The sequence below is a fragment of the Dromaius novaehollandiae genome, chromosome 8 (genome assembly GCF_036370855.1).
Source record: "Dromaius novaehollandiae isolate bDroNov1 chromosome 8, bDroNov1.hap1, whole genome shotgun sequence".
NCBI lineage: Eukaryota > Metazoa > Chordata > Aves > Casuariiformes > Dromaiidae > Dromaius > Dromaius novaehollandiae.
In genome coordinates, this window is record NC_088105.1 from 2,984,207 (window position 1) to 2,993,239 (window position 9,033).

General features: G+C 50.9%; 1 non-coding gene across 1 annotated transcript; it reads left to right on the top strand.

Annotated features, from left to right (window-relative positions):
• The first annotated feature begins 708 nt into the window (after window positions 1-708).
• On the top strand, window positions 709-781 carry TRNAK-UUU (transfer RNA lysine (anticodon UUU)). The gene has a single exon. It is a non-coding gene; the product is annotated as a tRNA-Lys (tRNA).
• The last annotated feature ends 8,252 nt before the right edge of the window (window positions 782-9,033 follow it).

Consider the following 9,033-nt stretch of genomic DNA (forward strand, 5'->3'; position numbering starts at 1 on the left):
GGCCCAGGGTCCCTGCCCCAGGGCAGAGACACAAAGCTCCCCAGCACTGGCCATGAAGCTTGTGCTTTTTTCCTGCTCCCTGCAGGGTCCGAGCAGCAGCAGAGGGCTCACACAGAGGTGCCAGCGCCTCTGCCGTGGTGCCGCCCCGGGTGGGGATGCTCAGGCCTGTGCAGAGGCCTGGGATATGCCTCTCCTGGGCCAGCTGTGTATGGAGGAGGGACTGCTCGTGCTGCCTGCCCCACAGAAAAGGCGCTGCAGTATGGACACCCGGTGCTGGGGTGCCGCAGCACCATCGCTTCAGACACCAGGAGAGGCTCAGGAGGCACCCGCTCTGCCAGGACCTTGCATGGGAGCAGAGGAAAGGGGCAAGAGAGCCCTCCAAGTGCTGGCATCGGGGCTAGGGGTTTGTTAACAGCTGACCAGCCCAGGGTTTCACCTTGGAAGAGCCACAGCATTCCCACCTGCGTCCTGCACTGCTGAGTGGGAGTGAACTCCTCCTGAGACTGCAGGTCTGACGTGCAGCCTGGCAGCAAGTACCTTCTTCGGAACAAAAATGTGAACGGGAAATGTTAACCCAGTCAGCCCTGCAAGGTATTCATTGCTGGTCTAGGGTTTTCTTCTCTCTCTCTCTGTAGACCTGCTCAGAAAGCCCCTGCTCTGCCAATTAGGGCTGGGCTCCGGAGCTGGGTGTCTTTTTCTTCTCAGCAAGCCTGGATAGCTCAGTTGGGAGAGCATCAGACTTTTAATCTGAGGGTCCAGGGTTCAAGCCCCTGTTCAGGCGACAGCCTTCCTATTTACTCACTGCTTTCCCCTTTGCACAACAAGTGGCACTGCCAAAACTGAGGAACCCCAAGGGCATCCTTAGAGCCATAAATAAACTCTTGGCATCCAACTCCTGTCTCCCACAAAAGACGCAAGCTCTCTCTCTCCTTCCTCAAGCACCTCAAGGATGAAACCAGCAGAGGCAGCTCTGACACAGATCTGCCTTTCTTCCCACATTGCACTCTGTCTCTCCTAGGCAGCCTGCTGCTCACTGCCTAGACTCCAGCTGGGAACTCTCCTAGGCAGGGCCTGAGAGAGTTACTCTTTTGCTCACCTCCAAGCACTCCTAGACTTCCGTGTCCTTCAGGGCTGCAGCCATTGCGACAGAGCAGTCACTCGCACTGTTGCCAACAGGGACAAGTGCCTCACCGGTTTCTAAGATGAAATCCTCCCTCAGGAGACGGTTGGGTTTGATTTACCCACAGGAAGGCCTTGAGAAGATGAGGAAGGAGCAGCAAAAATACATCTTGCAGGACAAGAGCCTAACAAAAGCAGTAAGTCACAAACTACTGACGTGGGGCTTCTCTTCCCACGTGCAGGCAAGGTGAGCGCCCTCCCCGGGGGATGCATCCCAGCCCTCCCGTGCACCAGAGCCCATGCAGACAGTGTGGGGAGGATGCCCACGCAGCAAGAGCCAGAGCCAGAGCCAGAGCCAGGCAGGATGCTGCCCTGGTACCCACTCCCCAAAACTGGCCTCCTGCTCTACCGCCTCTCTCCATGTAGCTCCATGGACACTGGGCCGTGGAAGGGGCACAGCCTTTCCCTCCGGGCTGGGACAGAGCTGGCGACTGGGGATTAAAGGGCAGACTAACATGGGTGACACTGCTGCGGGTGTTTGCTACAGGCCACCTGAGCAGGGAGGAGAAGGAAATGAGGCCTTCTACAGACAGCTGGAAGCAGCCTCACAGTCACAGGCCTTAGTCCTCAGGGGGTTTTGAACCACCCCAATACCTGCTGGAGGGACGACACAGCAAGGCACCAGCAATCCAATGCTGGGATGGGGCTAGGAAGGCCAAGGCCCATCGGGACTTTAAACTGGCAAGAGGTGTCAAGGACAACAAGAAGGGCTTCTCTGAACACCTCAGTAACAAAAAGAAGGCACGGGCAAATGTGGACCTGCTGCTGAATGGGGCAGGGGCCCTGCTGACAAAGCATACCAAAAAGGCAGAGATGCTGAATGCCTTCTTTGCCTCAGCCTTTACTGGTACGACTGGCCCTCAGGAATCCCAGGCCCTGGAGACCAGGGGAAAAGTCTGCAGAAAGGAAGACTTTCCCTTGGTGGAGGAGGATTGGGTTAAGGATCCCTTAAGCAAACTGGACACCCACAAGTCCACAGGCCCTGACGGGATACACCCACGAGTGCTGAGGGAGCTGGCCGATGTCTGAACTTTTCAGTGGGAACCTAGGGTCAGGCCATGTTGTGGTGGCCGACAAGCCTAATTTCCGTATCAGTTTGGCGACACAGGTGGGACCCTAGGCGACCACTGTCGCGGCCTCTCGTCTCCAAACGATCATCTGGTGCCATCAGGTGAGTTCACCTGGGATCTTTGGCACCGAGAGGCACCGAGAAGGTGAGTCTTAAACTCCCGCCTAAATTCTGAATTCTGGTCTGGGAACAGTGCACTGTAAGGGGTACGCGGGCTGATCACAGCAAGGCGTAACAGGGGGACGGGTGTGAGTCCCATCCCCAGGGTTTGAGTGGGTTTTAAGTCCCAGCTCGGTCCGGCTGGAGAAGGGGTGCGCAGCCTGATCAGCATAAGGCGCACTGCAAGACTGCAAGACAGAAGTCTAGAGTCACTGTGACTGGTGTGAGCGTGAACAGTGCTGTGTGTGCAAGTGCGTATAGCCTGGGAACCGACCGGGGCGCCCGTCGGCTGAGGAAGCCGCCCGCTGCGAAGGGACAGCAGTCCTAGCAGTTAAAGACTCGGGGGGTGGGAGTGCGGTTCCCAGAGAGCGAGAGAAAGAGAGTGTGTGATCCCACCAGCCGCAGGGGCTGGTGTTACTGGTAAGGAAGTGCGCTGCCTGATTTGCTTAAGATGCACTTCTCAGGAACTCAATATGGGGAATAATTTTGGCACAGAAAAGGGGATGCCCTTAGCTGAAATTTTGGAAAACTGGAGTAAGATTGATGGTACCAAAAATTAAAAAAACCCCACAAAACAGTTGGTCCAACTGTGTCAGGAGGATTGCCCATTCCTGACAAAGGAGGGAAACCCAGCGGAACGGTGGCCACCACAAGGGACTTTCGATCAGCAGGAACTAACTTCCTTGTGAAATCGTCTAGAAGACAGGTTTCCAAGTCGAGTGGATTACTGGTATGTTTGGGAGAACTGGGCATGGGCACAGGAGCATTTGAGCCAGGAAGGAGGGAGGAAAGAAACCCGCAGAAGGTAACACTTGTGTTAGCAGATACTAGGACCCCGGACTGTGCTCCAAAAGTTTCTGCTCCACCTGATATGCCTGATGATCTCTCTGTCATTACTTCTCCTTCTCCTCCTCCTTCTCCCTCTACTCCACCGGCTGCCGGACTCTATCCTATGATCCCCAACGTGCTGACTAACCCTGCCGCTTTACAGCCAGGGGAAAGGGAGGGGCCAGTCCCCCCGTCCTGTGCTGCAGGTGTTTACTAATCAGCCCTGGGACCCTGGCGATCTCGCCCTATGGGGGGGTAAAATGCAGAGATTAAGAAAAGATGCAGAGCAATGTGTCCAGTTATTTTCTAGTATGTGCACCGGGCACAGCCCACTCTGGAGTGATACCCAAATTCTTTTGAGGGAATTATTTTGACCAAATGAATGGGTTAAGATAATTAACAAAGGTGCGGAAGTAGCACAGCAAGCCAGGGGAAATAGAAACCTCTGGCTAGCAAGTGATCCAAACTGGGACATTTAATAATGCAGGAGATAGAGCTGTGTGTCAAACAGGACTTTGAAATTTAGTAGAAGCAATTAGAGCATGCAGAGAATTAGGAGTAAATTGGACTAAAGTGCGAGAATGCAGACAGTGATTAGATGAACACCCCCATGACCTTTGGGGACTTCTGCGGTAAGCCCTGCTAAAATATGGAGGAATGACCCCACAAAACTTCAATGATGCTCTCGCAATTAGTGTTTTTATAGATCAAGCAGCCCCCGATACACAAAAGTATTTTAAAGAGCATGTGCCAGGCTGGCAAGGGGAGGCGGCGCGGCAGAACCAGGGGAGATAGATGGAATCAAAGTGAACGTGCTGTACAATTAAGAGTTAATGATGCTTGTCATTATTGCGGGGAACAAAGGCACTGGAAGCAGGAATGCCCAGCGAGGCCCCACGTACTTGGGAATAGAGGGGCCAGCATGAGACAATCAAACACTGAGAATGAGACCAGGCAATTCCCAGTCAGTCCACAATGACAGGAGATAGGAGACTCAGAAAATACTGTGGAAATTGGGGTAAATTTATGGGATATAAATTTGGATTTTGAGGGGCAGGTAATGGCAAATATAGAAGGTTTAGAAGTTCCTTTTCTAGTGAATACCGGAGCCACCCTTTCCCTTTTACATTTTGAGCCTAAAGGATGCAAGTCATCAGATAAAATAATGATACAAGGAGTAATGGGAAAAGGTGAACGAATGTTATCTAAGCCCTTATTGCTCACTTTTGGAGGTAAAAGAGCGTGGGGACGTTTTATAATTTCCACAGACTCGCCCTCTTGCCTCTTAGGGAGAGATCTCCTGCAAGCCTTGGATACTCAGATCTGTTTACAGCCGGAAGGGATAAAATTAATAATTATGGGTTCATGTGTTCTGGCTAAGACACTGTCCCGATCCAATATCGGGGGGGGTTCGTTACGATCCCAAGGACGAGATTAAGACGCTAAAACCAGTCACATATCGTACAACCTTTTAACTTTATTTTCCACAAAGTGGGGAGAAAAGGTGGGGAAAGGCGAAGGGGAGACGAAGGGAAGAGGGGAACAAGGGTAAGGGGAAAGATAAAGTTGGAAAAGGAGAGAAGAAGCTAGCTACCACCACTCCGAGTCCGATGATGCTCTGCCGACTCCGTTCGAATTACAGCTCAGGCTGGGTGCCTCCGAAGAGGGACCCCGAACAAAGAAATCCCTGGGCAATTATACTTTCCAATCTAAGCTCTCCGCCCCTCACGCAGTAGTTTGGACCAATAGTAATATTTAGGTCTGGGGTCTCCTGCTCCTTATTGGGTCCCTAGGTAGGTTGTTTACCGTTGTGGTTTCTGCTGACAGATGTGTTTTCATTCTTCGGGTCTTGCCCTTATCTCTCAAAGCCCTGACAATTTATTACTTCCCCAGCAGTGACGGTAGGTGTTATTTCCCAAGGTCCAGACAAAGGGAATATGATCTGGACCCCAAGATAGCCCAGACCCCCCAATCAGCATTGTTTCAGCAGCGAGAGGAGGCCCTGCTCCCCAGGGTCCCGGTGCCCAAGCAGGCCTCACTTCAATGCCTTGACATCCTTCCTCCCAGAGTGTGAAGCATGGGAATGCAAAATGTTGGTAACCCCCTTGTCTTTCCCGCCTGCACCAGCTCTGGGGCCCTTTCTCACTGAACTAGGGAGTGCGGCCTAAGGCTTCAGCAAATTTAGCTACTCATGCTAAGCAAGCTTTACAGAAGTTGTGCTAAGCAGCAGTAATTTACAGTCCAGGTCCCAAAGTCTCTGCCCGATCGTGGTCTGGTTCAGCGCAGGCTTGGTGTGTCCTGAATGGTTGCAGGGAGACCATTTTGGGGGTCGCAGCAGCTCAGTCCTGTTCCCGCTGGGAACAGATGGCTTGTTCGGGGTTATGGTTTGCTTGCACCTTATGTACCAAGAAATATTTAAGGCAAAAGTTCACTCATCTGTCCGCCACACCACCCCGTGACTTAAACATTGATTGGTACGTCTCCTTCCTGAAGTCTTCATAGCCTTCATCCACGGTGGTGATAGGAGATAGAGAGAGAGAGAGAGATCAGAAGGAAGTATAGAAAAGGTAGAAGCGCTCACGGTAGTTATGAACAATTTTTTAACAAGTCGTGGGAAGAATAAAAGGGGAAAAAAAAAGGAGGTGCTTAACAGTGATTAAACAGAGGTCTTGCTCAATGCAAGCTTATTCTTTAACAACTTTAACAACATTTAACTTCACAGAACAAACATCAAAACTGAGTTAACAAGGTAAGTGATTGTTACAACAGGTATAAAACAGCTGGCAAACGTGTTGTGGATGTTAATATGCAATTTCCTCCTTCAGGATAAACTGGGAATGGGTTTAAATGATGGGTACTGTGTTTGGCTGTGGCTGATGGATGGCACGGATTTTCTTTATGCCATCAGGTGAGGTGGTAGGAACAAATTGCATATTTGACACAACATGTTGGATTAATTGAACAAAGCAAGGAATTATACAGGGTAAGAACCACACATAACAAATAGAATATTAACTGTTTCACCCACAGTGCCCCCGGTAACCGGGACCACAAATCGCCACTCCAGCCGTTCCAGGTTTGGACGGGGACATGGGCTATTTTTCTGATATCTTTGGTTAACTGGAGAACTACTTCGCCTACATCATCTATCTCTAAACAACAGTTGGAAATATTCAATTTTCCACACACCCCTCCCTCTTCAGCTAACAGATAATCTAAAACCATGCGGTGCTGAAGGATTGCCGTGCGCATCTGTTGGGACTGCCAAGTTAAAAGATCTATTACATCTGCGGTTTTGTTGGTAATAATTTCCAAAGCCGCTTGTAGTCTGATTATTCGATTTAGGTTATAAATTGGTTCTCTCACCCCCGATACTGGTTCATTGGGGTTCCAGGTTGCAGGCCCGTAATGTTGAATTATTCGTTCAGGAGGCCACTCATTATTCCCCCATTTTTGCGTCCCACCCAAATCTACCTTAATGGATCGCGTCTTACGGGCAACCCTTCTGTCTCTGAGGTTGTCATATACCTTTACGCCTAACTGAGGTCCGCCTGTTTCTGGTAAAAGGAAAAACAAAGGTCTGATAATCCCTATATAACAAATTCCCGACCACCCCGCAGGTAAAGATTTATATGCTGTGTGTCCACAGATCCAGTAATGCCCCTTCTTAGCTCCGACACCCTGAGCAAATGGCCCGTTTATCCCTGTTGGGAATTGAAAGTAAGTTGTGTCTCTGTCACCCAGAGGGCTGACAAATGTGACTGCCTCATCACCTATTCGGCCGGTACAATACCAAGCCCCAGAAGTGTCTTTCCATTTGCAGGTTCGCTTGTAAGGGGGATAATTGGGTTGTCGGTGAATTACAGTTTCATTTTTATTTGACCAGTATCCCTGAAGTCCCCGATTGCGCCCCGTTTCATCTAGCCACATCCATAGGTAAAGATTCCTGTTTTTCTCGAGAGGCTTACGAGTGAGTGTCCATCGACATTTACTTTCCCCCACTTTAATCCCTCCCTCCTGGGTACGATTTAAACAATATTGCCCCATTGCTGGAAATTGGATTGGCCAGTTCCCACTGTCGTCCCACGTGTCGTTCGCGGTTTGGCTATAATTGCTTATGATCTGGTCTGGGGTGAGGGATGTGGATGTCCACGGCCAACTTGATAATCCTAGTGGTCCTCCGCAAACCCAGCAGTGGCTTAAATTGAAAGTTTGGCTTACTGCTTTCGCCAGCAACACAAATTCGTTGTTCTCGAAGGGATTAAATGGGTTGGGGGAAGGTTGAGGGAGTGGTCATTCGTCGCCTTTGTGGATGCATCCTTGAATCAGGATGGTCCAGAGCAGTAGGTGCATCTTGGTCAGATCGCCGCCCTTGAAAACAGAAATAAGAACAAACTCGCTCCTCGGGTCAGAAGGAGGGGATAATCCATTTTGTGTGAATCTTGTGGGTCTTTCCACTAGCATCTTTTGCTCTCCAAGTATATTTATTTATCGGGGTGTCTAATGTAAGTGGTACAGCTCCCACGGTGGGAAATTCGACCAAAACAGATTGGCCAGGGGAATGGGATGGAATATCAGAGGGATCGGAGCTCTGGGAGGCGGGTATGGTTGTTGGGGCTTGTGGACAAAATGCTGCAATTTTGGGACATCCATTTGTCCCCCAGCGGCTATTGACACCGGTCACTGCCTCCCCCACCCGCTCAGCCCATCCTGGTTTGTGCGGTTTTAAAAAGCGCTTGAGCAATCCGTTGGTTCGCTCCACAATCCCGTTCGCTTGCGGGTAGTATGGGGTGTGGAACACCCACGAAATTCCTTCCTGAGCCGCCCACTCCTGGACTATTTTCGCAGTGAAATGTGAGCCATTATCAGACGGAATAGCCTGTGGTTTGGGAAAGGTTCCGAACCATTCCTTGAGGGCCCTCACCGTGTTCTCCCCGGTCGCCTTGGTGCAGGCCCGGGCTTGCGCAAGTCCGGATACTATTTCGACTCCCACCAGCACATAACATTTCCCTGCTGATTTTCGGAAAGGCCCGATGTAGTCGACCTGCCAGGCCTCCCATAAGCCTTTTCCTTCCCTGAGGTGCAGGGGCTCGTTTTCTAGGGGGTGCCTGTCCAAACGGACACGGCATTGCTCGCAAGAAGGTATGCAAGTTTTGCACTCCTCTCTAGTGACCGGCCATCCCCGAGCTTGTGCCTCGTGGAAGAGATCGTTGATCCCTGAGTGCCTCCTTTTTACGTGCAGCCACTCTAGTAAGTACTCCCAGTTTTCTTGTACCTGGGCACGTTGTAACAGAGCTAACCGAGCTAATTCGTCTACTTCAGCATTCCACCGGCCTGCCGGGGTATGGTCTTGTTGGTGGGAAGCCACCCATGCCACCGCAAATTCCCCCCCATCTTGCAATTGCAAGGATATCTTGCCACCTCTCCTTCTGCCAGACTGGTATTCTGTTAACCTCCCAGCCATTTTGCTCCCAAAAAGGAAGCCATTCCATGCAGCCTTTGAACACTGCATATGAGTCCGTGTAGATGTGTACAGGGGAAGTAGCCTGGCTTTCATGTTGGAATACGCTCCACACTGCAACCAGCTCTCCCACCTGCACACTGCCCTCTCTTTCTGTAATGATCTGCTCCTTAGTCCCCACTTGGAGCGCCACAGCCTGGCATCTCCAGGTTTTCCCTTCCCGCTTTGAGGAAGCGTCTGTGAACCATGCATTTAGGATCTGACTGGAAAATGGGGGAGCTACTTGAATCACAGGGGGAAGCTGGGGGTTTTCTTTATCCAAGTCTGCTTCGTCTTG